Raw genomic sequence first — 12,905 nt, forward strand, 5'->3', positions numbered from 1 at the left:
ATCGCTCATTTGCAGCAACAAAAATACGTCTTTTTTAACCATATATTTTATAACTTTTATATGTTTCAGTGTTTTATGGCAATGCAGCACTTTGATAAACCAATGTCATTTGAAATAATTATTTTTGTTCTTTATTATAAACTGTTTTATTCTTTATTATTTTATATTTCAACAGCCAAGGGACATCTGACGATTTGTTGATTTTCAAGTATTTTAAGTTTTCAAATAATGTTCTGTTGTTAAATAAAGTGATGGAAGGAGAGAAAAATTGTTTCCCTGGCACATTTTTAAAAAATTCCCCGCTAATCCGATTAATCGATTAATCGTGTCGAAACCCCATCAGATTCATAGATGATCCAAATAATCGTTTGTTGCAGCCCTAGTCCAAACTATACCTTTTTGGAATCTTTATGATCAGACAGATCATATGGTAGTTTTAAATTTTGACCCCTGTGTAATTCTTCATTGATCTCTGTAGGTCATTAGAGGTCATCTCCAGGATACCTCCACATCTGAAAAATAAACATTACTTAATTTAGAATGTGTGTGCCAAATTTGGTGTTTTAGTCACAAAATGTTATGGAAATCTTAGCTAAGCTGTCCCACTAGAGCGACTACGACAGAACCCAGTAGTATTAACAATGTATAGCAGTATACAGTTACGTATGACTCAGTAGCACCATGGATGGATTATTTGTATCATATCCGTGTTTTTACTTTCTGTGGCTACAACACATGAAATTTCACAGGATTTCCAAAATTTGAAGTGCCATTTCTGCACAAGTTTAAAAAAAAGCTCAAGATGTTTATACAATTAGACATCTTTAGATAACTTCTCATGAAGTTGTAGCACCACAAGTGTTAATCGTCGCATGGTAGGGGTGTAACAATTAACCGATACAAATCAGAAATCGATTTTAAAGTAATATGCAAGACTACATTGATACCCAGACCTTGGAATCGATGAAACTGTACTATGAAGTGGTCAATGGCTTGATTTTAATGTTATAAATCAGTTTTAAGGTTGTTTCAGTGCTACTTCCACATTTTCAAGCTTTTGTAAAAATTAAAGGTTTAAAGTGCAAAAGTTGTCTTGTGAGAATGGTCACACACATGTAATTTTGTATAGTAACAACAAAATCAGCATGTCCAATAGCAATAGGTTGTATGACCGATAAATGTACCCGTATTTGAACGTAAGCTAGTGGTGTGCATGAGAGTATGCTTGTCCCTGTCTGGTGCCCTGTTTGTTAAATGTTGTTGGTCACGTCATACTGTGGTTGTGTTTTGAGTGCTCCTTTAGTTTAAACTTCAGTTTTATGCAGTAGTTATTTAATGTTTGTCATAATTCACTCACCCAGGTTTCCCTGTGGGTTCTTATATACTTTAGCTACTTTCATTATTATTATTTATTTATTCATTTATTTAAAAGGCACAGTACATATTAATGAACATATACAACATGTAAATATGTTAGATTTTAGCCACTGGCTAATTTCCATCTAAGTCCCTGACAGGCTGATGTAAAAATTAACAAACAATTAACAATTTACAATACAACAAACTACAATACATAGGGGTCACTAACTACTACAGCAACAAGACACAAGACTGGGCAAGAGACAGGAGACAAGAGGACAAAAAAGAACCAAACATGCGGTTCTCTTACACAAACTCAGTCAAAGGAGGGCACACATAAAAAAAACTACAAAAGCGCATACAATTTGAATAAGTTAATTAATTTACAAATCTAATTTCATGCTTTTGTATATTTTAAAAACAATAACTTATAAAGTGCTGTGATGCATTACACACTTCCCTACGGTTCTTCTTAGTTTCTACAATTTAATTCATGATGTTCACATTTTTGATTTGATCTGAGCCACTCCTTTAAGTGACTTTTCAAAGCTTTAAAGCTTGGGGCCTCCCTCACTGTAGTTGTCAAAGCGTTCCATTGGACACTGCCTTTGTAGGACAGGACATTTTGAGCAAAAGCTGTTTTTTCTCACAGACACCTCGCAGTCACCTCTCCTCATAGCCCTGGTGACCCTCAGACCAGGTGTGCTATTGACGCCTTTATGGTGTCAAATCTCACACGTAATCACGTTCTCACTGGGGAGGTAGAGATTTTGTTGTCAGTGTAAACAAGCGTTTGTGGGTGGTGGAGTGGACAAGCAACAAGCAACTTGTTTGCAACATTGTGTCATTATGGAAGTGAGTTCAACCAAAATATGTATTTCGGTGTTTAACTAAGATAATCAGGAGTCTTTAATGTGAGTTTTATTTTTTAAAAAAGTGTGTTGTTCGGGTCGCGTGTTATGAACCGGTTCTTTTTGGGTATCCTTAAGAAATTATTCGATCCATCGACATTAACAGCCTTTAAGCTTAACGATTCCCTTATCGGTCCTTCAGAGTGGCCGTTGTTTTTGGGGGTGTTCATCAGGAAAATGATCATTTCTCTGCGTTGATTACAGACCCTGCAGCGGGTCTGTATAATCAACCGTTTCTGCAGGGTGGCTTTGCTTTGAACCTTGAACCAATGAAGCAGTGCTTCAATCTTCGATCTGCTGCTTCATTGGTTCTTTGTTTTATTTCGCTTTATCATAATTTAGGTCCCCACTAAAACCCTAAAGAGCATATGTCTGACAGTAATATTTACCTTTTTTATGTTAAACCAACCTGTTGTGGATAGATGTATTTTATAACTTAAAAACGGGACCGATGCTCACGCGTAATCATCAATCAATCAATTTTTATTTATTTATTATTTTAATTTTATTTATATAGCGCCAAATCACAACAAACAGTTGCCCCAAGGCACTTTATATTATAAGGCAAGGCCATACAATAATTACGTAAAAACCCCAACGGTCAAAACGACCCCCTGTGAGCAAGCACTTGGCGACAGTGGGAAGGAAAAACTCCCTTTTAACAGGAAGAAACGTCCAGCAGAACCAGGCTCAGGGAGGGGCAGTCTTCTGCTGGGACTGGTTGGGACTGAGGGAGAGAACCAGGAAAAAGACATGCTGTGGAGGGGAGCAGAGATCGATCACTAATGATTAAATGCAGAGTGGTGCATACAGAGCAAAAAGAGAAAGAAACACTCAGTGCATCATGGGAACCCCCCAGCAGTCTAAGTCTATAGCAGCATAACTAAGGGATGGTTCAGGGTCACCTGATCCAGCCCTAACTATAAGCTTTAGCAAAAAGGAAAGTTTTAAGCCTAATCTTAAAAGTAGAGAGGGTGTCTGTCTCCCTGATCCAAATTGGAAGCTGGTTCCACAGGAGAGGAGCCTGAAAGCTGAAGGCTCTGCCTCCCATTCTACTCTTACAAACTCTAGGAACTACAAGTAAGCCTGCAGTCTGAGAGCGAAGCGCTCTATTGGGGTGATATGGTACTATGAGGTCCCTAAGATAAGATGGGACCTGATTATTCAAAACCTTATAAGTAAGAAGAAGAATTTTAAATTCTATTCTAGAATTAACAGGAAGCCAATGAAGAGAGGCCAATATGGGTGAGATATGCTCTCTCCTTCTAGTCCCCGTTAGTACTCTAGCTGCAGCATTTTGAATTAACTGAAGGCTTTTCAGGGACCTTTTAGGACAACCTGATAATGAATTACAATAGTCCAGCCTAGAGGAAATAAATGCATGAATTAGTTTTTCAGCATCACTCTGAGACAAGACCTTTCTAATTTTAGAGATATTGCGTAAATGCAAAAAAGCAGTCCTATATATTTGTTTAATATGCACTTTGAATGACATATCCTGATCAAAAATGACTCTAAGATTTCTCACAGTATTACTAGAGGTCAGGGTAATGCCATCCAGAGTAAGGATCTGGTTAGACACCATGTTTCTAAGATTTGTGGGGCCAAGTACAATAACTTCAGTTTTATCGGAGTTTAAAAGCAGGAAATTAGAGGTCATCCATGTCTTTATGTCTGTAAGACAATCCTGCAGTTTAGCTAATTGGTGTGTGTCCTCTGGCTTCATGGATAGATAAAGCTGGGTATCATCTGCGTAACAATGAAAATTTAAGCAATGCCGTCTAATAATACTGCCTAAGGAAAGCATGTATAAAGTGAATAAAATTGGTCCTAGCACAGAACCTTGTGGAACTCCATAATTAACCTTAGTCTGTGAAGAAGATTCCCCATTTACATGAACAAATTGTAATCTATTAGATAAATATGATTCAAACCACTGCAGTGCAGTGCCTTTAATACCTATGGCATGCTCTAATCTCTGTAATAAAATTTTATGGTCAACAGTATCAAAAGCAGCACTGAGGTCTAACAGAACAAGCACAGAGATGAGTCAACTGTCTGAGGCCATAAGAAGATCATTTGTAACCTTCACTAATGCTGTTTCTGTACTATGATGAATTCTAAAACCTGACTGAAACTCTTCAAATAGATCATTCCTCTGCAGATGATCAGTTAGCTGTTTTACAACTACCCTTTCAAGAATTTTTGAGAGAAAAGGAAGGTTGGAGATTGGCCTATAATTAGCTAAGATAGCTGGGTCAAGTGATGGCTTTTTAAGTAATGGTTTAATTACTGCCACCTTAAAAGCCTGTGGTACATAGCCAACTAATAAAGATAGATTGATCATATTTAAGATCGAAGCATTAAATAATGGTAGGGCTTTCTTAAGCAGCCTGGTAGGAATGGGGTCTAATAGACATGTTAATGGTTTGGATGAAGTAACTAATGAAAATAACTCAGACAGAACTATCTGAGAGAAAGAGTCTAACCAAATACCGGCATCACTGAAAGCAGCCAAAGATAATGATACGTCTTTGGGATGGTTATGAGTAATTTTTTCTCTAATAGTTAAAATTTTATTAGCAAAGAAAGTCATGAAGTCATTACTAGTTAAAGTTAAAGGAATACTCGGCTCAATAGAGCTCTGACTCTTTGTCAGCCTGGCTACAGTGCTGAAGAGAAACCTGGGGTTGTTCTTATTTTCTTCAATTAGTGATGAGTAGTAAGATGTCCTAGCTTTACGGAGGGCTTTTTTATAGAGCAACAGACTCTTTTTCCAGGCTAAGTGAAGATCTTCTAAATTAGTGAGACACCATTTCCTCTCCAACTTACGGGTTATCTGCTTTAAGCTGCGAGTTTGTGAGTTATACCACGGAGTCAGGCACTTCTGATTTAAAGCTCTCTTTTTCAGAGGAGCTACAGCATCCAAAGTTGTCTTCAATGTGGATGTAAAACTATTGACGAGATACTCTATCTCACTTACAGAGTTTAGGTAGCTACTCTGCACTGTGTTGGTATATGGCATTAGAGAACATAAAGAAGGAATCATATCCTTAAACCTAGTTACAGCACTTTCTGAAAGACTTCTAGTGTAATGAAACTTATTCCCCACTGCTGGGTAGTCCATCAGAGTAAATGTAAATGTTATTAAGAAATGATCAGACAGAAGGGAGTTTTCAGGGAATACTGTTAAGTCTTCAATTTCCATACCATAAGTCAGAACAAGATCTAAGATATGATTAAAGTGGTGGGTGGACTCATTTACATTTTGAGCAAAGCCAGTTGAGTCTAATAATAGATTAAATGCAGTGTTGAGGCTGTCATTCTCAGCATCTGTGTGGATGTTAAAATCGCCCACTATAATTATCTTATCTGAGCTAAGCACTAAGTCAGACAAAAGGTCTGAAAATTCACAGAGAAACTCACAGTAACGACCAGGTGGACGATAGAAAACAACAAATAAAACTGGTTTTTGGGACTTCCAATTTGGATGGACAAGACTAAGAGTCAAGCTTTCAAATGAATTAAAGCTCTGTTTGGGTTTTTGATTAATTAATAAGCTGGAATGGAAGATTGCTGCTAATCCTCCGCCTCGGCCCGTGCTACGAGCATTCTGGCAGTTAGTGTGACTCGGGGGTGTTGACTCATTTAAACTAACATATTCATCCTGCTGTAACCAGGTTTCTGTAAGGCAGAATAAATCAATATGTTGATCAATTATTATATCATTTACTAACAGGGACTTAGAAGAGAGAGACCTAATGTTTAATAGACCACATTTAACTGTTTTAGTCTGTGGTGCAGTTGAAGGTGCTATATTATGTTTTCTTTTTGAATTTTTATGCTTAAATAGATTTTTGCTGGTTATTGGTGGTCTGGGAGCAGGCACCGTCTCTACGGGGATGGGGTAATGAGGGGATGGCAGGGGGAGAGAAGCCGCAGAGAGGTGTGTAAGACTACAACTCTGCTTCCTGGTCCCAACCCTGGATAGTCACGGTTTGGAGGATTTAAGAAAATTGGCCAGATTTCTAGAAATGAGAGCTGATCCATCCAAAGTGGGATGGATGCCATCTCTCCTAACAAGACCAGGTTTTCCCCAGAAGCTTTGCCAATTATCTATGAAGCCCACCTCATTCATTGGACACCACTCAGACAGCCAGCAATTCAAGGAGAACATGCGGCTAAACATGTCACTCCCGGTCCGATTGGGGAGGGGCCCAGAGAGGGGCCCAATCATGTCTATGGCATTTTCAATGTTAAAGTCAGCATTAAGCTGAGCTATTATCAAGCCTGCCTCCCCAGCGTGCAAAGGATTCTGGGATACTCTAAAACTGTGAATATTTAATATGGTTTGTAAGAGGTGGAGGAGCCAACCCATGTAAGGTTTGTATATTAAACAAAAAAACTTTTGTAGTTCTTCCTTTTCACTTCAGAGTTTTATGTTGGAGTTACTGTTTGGTCTTGTTGTGGGTCCCTGTTAGCACTTTGTCTGTTGTCGGTGTGTTTGTAAGTGTGTCCTTATCATCTATACTCTCTCACAGGTGTTTATCATTCCAATCACATCACCTGTTGCTCGTCTCCTCGTCTGTGTCTGTATTTATTGTAAGACATTCACTCCTGTTTAGGGCAGACATGGGGCCAAAAACCAAAGTATTTGTATTTGAAAATACTTAAATCTATTTTTCGGAGTATTTGTACCGGTATTTGTATTTTCTGATTTTGAATTCAAAGTATTTGTATTTGTATTTCAAATACATCGCCGACCCCAAGTATTTCCAAATACTTTTACAAATATTTTTTCAAATACTTTTCAAACTTGGGAATCTCTGTGACACCGAGTTGAATATAGATTGTGATAGTTTGATTATTGCCTGTGATATTATAATAGTGAATCCAGATTTTTGAACAGCTCAAAAATCCTGGCTGCGGACATGCGTGCCTCTGCTGATGATCACAGGCGTGTTCAAGCATGGCTGACTCATACAGGCATGTTACACGGATATTGCGGATGTTTGGCGAATATGGGCCAATTTTGTGTGCAATCCATACGCAAATCCTCCTAAATGCCAGTGGGACAGGGCCCTTATAAGGGAGAGTTGCACACATCCACCCTTCCCACATCCTCTACCCTGAGTATAATCTACTACCATCTGGTAGGTGATACAGAGTCCCTCAATGTAGACTTGAATCGCTTTAAGAAGTCATTCGTACGCGTGTCAATTAGAGTTTTAAATAATGGTTCCTGGGATGGGTAGTAGGATTGTGCATTAATGTCATGGTGACATTGCTGTTCAGTGTTATTTATTCATTGTCATTCACTATATTGTCAGCATTTTCCTTTTAACCATATGTGGGAGATGGCTGTGCAATAGAGTTATGTGCAATTTGGATATGCGTATTAGGGATATGTGCAATATGCATGAGCCATCTGTGGGAGACTGCTGTGCAATAGGGTTATGTGCATTTTGAATATGCGTATTAGGGATATGTGCAATATGCATGAATCATCTGTGTGAGACTGCTGTGCAATAGGGTTATGTGCAGTTTGGATATGTGTATTAGGGATATGTGCAATATGAATGAATCATCTGCGTGAGACTGCTGTGCAATAGGATTATGTGCAATTTGGATATGTGTATTGGGGATATGTGCAATATGCATGAGCCATCTGTGTGAGACTGCTGTGTATTAGGGTTATGTGCAATTTGGATATGCATATTAGGGATAGTGCAATATGCATGAGCCATCTGTGTGAGACTGCTGTGCTATAGGATTATGTGCAATTTGGATATGTGTATTAAGGATATGTACAATATGCATGAGCCATCTGTGTGAGACTGCTGTGCAATAGGATTATGTGCAATTTGGATATGTGTATTAAGGATATGTGCAATATGCATGAGCCATCTGTATGAGACTGCTGTGCAATAGGGTTATGTACATTTTGGATATGCGTATTAGGGATATGTACGATATGCATGAATCATCTGTGTGAGACTGCTGTGTAATAGGGTTATGTGCAATTTGGATATGTTTTTAGGGATATGTGCAATATGCATGAGCCATCTGTGTGAGACTGCTGTGTAAAGCACCTTGGGGCAACTGTTTGTTGTGATATGGCGCTATATAAATAAAATTGGTTTGATTTGATTTGATTTAATAGGGTTATGTGCAATGTGGATATGCGTATTAAGGATATGTGCAATATGCATGAGCCATCTGTGTGAGACTGCTGTACAATAGGGTTATGTGCATTTTTGATATGTGTATTAGGAATATGTGCAATATGCATCAATCATCTGTGTGAGACTGCTGTGCAATAGGGTTATGTGGCATTTGGATATGTGTATTAAGGATATATGCGATATGAATGAGCCATCTGTGTGAGTCTGCTGTGCAATAGGGTTATGTGCAATTTGGAGATGTGTATTAAGGATATATGCGATATGAATGAGCCATCTGTGTGAGTCTGCTGTGCAATAGGGTTATGTGCAATTTGGAGATGTGTATTGGGGATATGTGCAATATGCATGAGCCATCTGTGCAAGACTGCTGTGCAAAAGGGGTATGTGCAATATTTGTGTATGTATTAAGTTATATGCAATATGCATGCGTTATGTAATTATGTCATGGCAGTTTTATCTGTGCAGCTCTTGGAGTCCAAGACAAATTTCCCAAAGGGGACAATAAAGTCTATCATATCGTATCGTATCGTATTGTATCATATCGCATCGTATCACATGGCATTACTGTTGGTTCTATGGTTGCCGCTCAGATCAGACTGTTGGAAATGTCTCATACCTGTAGCCACTACCACTCAGGGTACAACTCTCATACCTGCAACCACACCCAAAACACAATGACCTACAATTACAGCAAAATGTCTTACATTAGCTGTAGATGTCCCTTAGCTAGTCAAATGTGTGTTTTTGCCCACTTTTACCAGACAGCACATAAGACCAAACCACAATGCTGCCCATGGCATTGTAAGTATTCAGCATTATGGTAAGTACATTAAGCAACCACAATATGAAATTTACCTCCACAATCTGTTGATCAGCTGATGATCCCAGTGAATTCCAACATCAATCCTAAATCTTGGTCACTCGATCCCTAAGCTAATGCGTCTTTCTCATTCAAAATGCTGGCCATATTGAAGACGCAAAGCTAAGGATGTCTTGCTTTGGTTGTGGTGTGATCTCTCGCCCCTACCCTTCAACTCTGTCCCTCAACACAAGTCAGCGGCATCATTAATCACACCGCCAGTTTAAACAGCACAGCCTTTGCCAATGAGCTGGCAGCAGCGCGGCACACTGAGAAAGAAGAAGAACGCCTTTTACTCAGAGGAGCTGAAGCTGCTCCCCAGCACTGGCAAGCAGCTGCTCTGCTGAAGTGTTCTTCAGCAAGACATCGGATACTCCAAGGTTCCATCACTGACCCCGTGCTCGGACGTCCATGTGCACAAGTGCAAATGCGTTTTCCCTCAAGGACAAATAGATCCTCAGCTAATTCATGATCACACCCCAAGTTGTAGGTAGACAACACAACAACAACACAGGTTGTATCTGTTGACGCTTGCGTATTTAATACAGTCTGGAAGTGTACCGGAATATCCAGTTGGCGTCACAATCAGCTGTTCATTCTCTGCCACAAACACACACATTCTTCTATGCTGAGCAACTCGTGGCAAATTTGGACACACGACATCTGTACAGCACATCTGCCTTTCTTTTCATTCTCAGGAACACGAGCATTAACACACAGACACACACATCCTCTCACTGGTTTCGCCCCTCGTTCCCAAGAGCTGCACGGACTTATCAGAGAGAAACTCACCAATGCTAGACCGGGCGTTGAGACGGGAGGGAGGAATCGTGGAATCAAGCAACCGTAGAGTCTTACCTGTGGGAGCTCGTCCACGGGGGACATACAGGTACCGAGCAGAGAGAAACGTGTCTACCCGATGAAATCCAACGAGAGCTGACTCCCCGTGCTTCTCCACCAAATCAATTTCACACTCTCTCACCACCCCGCCACTGTGATGTCATTCATTCATCCGTTTCCTCGTAGTCATGGCAACTCCGCCGCTTGGCGCTGTTCTTTCGATTGCATCCATCTATCTGTCTCTTTCTTTCTCCGTCCCGCCTCCTCTCCTGACCTCAGAGAGCCCAGCCCACTTACTCCATCTGAGGGGGGGGGTACAGTTACGCCCTCAGCCACTCAGACGTCCAACCAGCCAGGTGCTTCTGAGCGCTGCTTTAAAAAAAGAAAAACAAATGGGAGGATACCGAATAGAAAGGAGGCGGCGCACGGCTTCACCTCATGGAGCGTATATACCCTGCAGAGTTTCTGGTTAAACTGGCTGACTTTTGTTCTCTTTAGGCAGCCAATAAAGACTACGACGGCAGACAAAGGGAACAAGCTTGCCAGGAGACGCAAACAAGACTGAAAATGTGTGCCAGGAAATCCCTTGTTTAGACGCTCGCAGGCGCGGAGTAAAACACATAATGCATTTGAAACGCTGAGGCACAGACATGTTTGTCGTTTGTTATACATTCTCACAAACAAATATCCAAACATTTGCTCCTCCACAGTTCACCAGTGAAGTGAGGTGATGAATAGTTCATGAGCAAAACCATTACCGCTGTGATTATGTGCTAATAACCCAATGTTGAACTTGGCAAAGAGATGGAGAACCAGTTCATTGAGAGACAAATCAAACATCCATCACTTTCTGAAGCCTCTTTGATTAAAATGTGAGTAACCTTCTTCCCCAGTCACCGCCCCCTCATTGCTCTCCATAATCTTCATGGTCCAGATAAGTTCATTGTTGTCCTATGTTCACGCTAGTGGTGGGCACAGTTCCGCTAATCCGCTAATTAGCAAAGCTAACTGTTTTGTTAGAGGATTAGCTTTTTTTTTCAAAAACCACCAGCGAACCAATTAGCTTCTGATAAATTTAGTTCTGATAACTATTTTGCAGCAGTGAGACAGCTGAGAGGAGCTGAGCTCAATTCTACCCCAGCAGAAGGGGCCGCAAATTTATTTTTCCTGAACCTTTCAGGCAGCATGGTAGACTCTTGTCCAATCAGACATCGGTGCACAAACATGACATCTTGCATTTCATATTATCACAATATCAGCGCACGAACATGACGTCATTCTTTTCACTTATTGCCACCTTTGTCAAAACATGAAAAATAGCACTACTAAACGTTATACACATGGTTGACTTAGAAATATTAACATGTGCATTTGTTTACATTGGATTGCCACAACCAATGGCGACTACTACTACTACTATTACTGCTGCTGATAATAATAATAATAATAATAATAATAATAGCATAAAAAATCCAACCCTTTCATCATCCAATATCCTTGATTTTGACTTAAAATCCCTGACATGTGCCTGGACATGAGAAAAGACCATGTCAGGTCAGCCCCCAGTGTACTCGTATATATTACCGCATCTGCCATACTACAGAACTGCCCTGGGTCCTGGATGGCAACCACCCAGGCATACATATGATATCTAGAGAAAGGAGCCGCAACGCCATAATGTCGTAGCTGACATTCTGTCACAATGCCAGTGATACATCTCATTTGAGTCTCCCTAAGTAACCATTTGTTTAACACAAAGTCATTCCAGCAGAACCCAAAGATTCCCAAAGGGACTTTGTACAATATCAAAGACAACTAGTCATCCCCTTAGGTCAGTGGTTAGTCTGAGGGATTGCGCACTACACAGCGGTGCCCAGGTCCAAACTTCAGGGGGCTCATACAGGTGGACACCTGGAATATCCTTTTGTAAATGGACATGAGGAAGACGGAAAATAAAACATCTTGTCTGTCACTGAGGAGGTTGAAATCTGGAGTGTGTGTCATGAAAGCTAAAGTTTAAGACAGCAAAGAATTACAGATAGAAAGAAAGCAACACCTCTAGTAAATATAGACACAAAGCGAAACGAGAGTGGGAGAATTTGTGGAATCCCCGTTCAGGCTGTCATGTATTTTCCCACACCATCTTGTTTTAAAATATGTTCCTTCTGTTGTATCCCTCCATCTGTCTCTATATGTCACTCATTCTTCATCTATCTCAGCATTTTCAACCAGGAATGTAGTCTTTCCTAAATACTTAAACCGTACAGCAGGGGTGGCCAAGTTCGGTCCTCGAGAGCCACCTTCTTGACACTCTTAGTTGTCTCCCTGCTCCAACACACCTGAATCCAATGAAAGGCTCATTAAAAGTCTGCTAATGAGTCTTTCATTGGATTCAGGTGTGTTGGAGCAGGGAGACAACTAAGAGTGTCATGAAGGTGGCTCTCGAGGACCGAACTTGGCCACCCCTGCCATACAGGAATAAGAGGCTCACTGGTCTCCATAAAGAGATAACGCTGGCTAGCTGTTGACCTAAACTGTCTGCCTTGTGAGGTGACAGAGGAATATGACAGAATGAAGAACCCACTGGAAAAAATACCCTTAAAAGTACAAATCTCATGCAACCAGCTCTGCAAAGCGCATGGCTTTTATTATCACTAGCTGGAATACAATGTTACTAGGCTGCTTGTCTCAGGTAGGAACTTCTTGTTGCTCTCAAAAATACCAGTAGCATTAAGACTTTTATAATCAGTG

General features: G+C 40.3%; 1 protein-coding gene across 1 annotated transcript in view; it reads right to left on the minus strand.

Moving 5' to 3' along the window:
* Positions 1–10,373, minus strand: part of myo16 (myosin XVI) — a 236,115-nt gene extending 225,742 nt beyond the window's left edge. The window contains exon 1 of the mRNA XM_034185981.1: positions 10,173–10,373. The gene's annotated coding sequence lies outside the window, so the exon portion shown is untranslated. The remainder of the gene's footprint in view (positions 1–10,172) is intronic.
* Between the last annotated feature and the right edge of the window lie 2,532 nt (positions 10,374–12,905).

Source organism: Thalassophryne amazonica, chromosome 14 (genome assembly GCF_902500255.1).
Source record: "Thalassophryne amazonica chromosome 14, fThaAma1.1, whole genome shotgun sequence".
Taxonomy (NCBI): Eukaryota; Metazoa; Chordata; class Actinopteri; order Batrachoidiformes; family Batrachoididae; genus Thalassophryne; species Thalassophryne amazonica.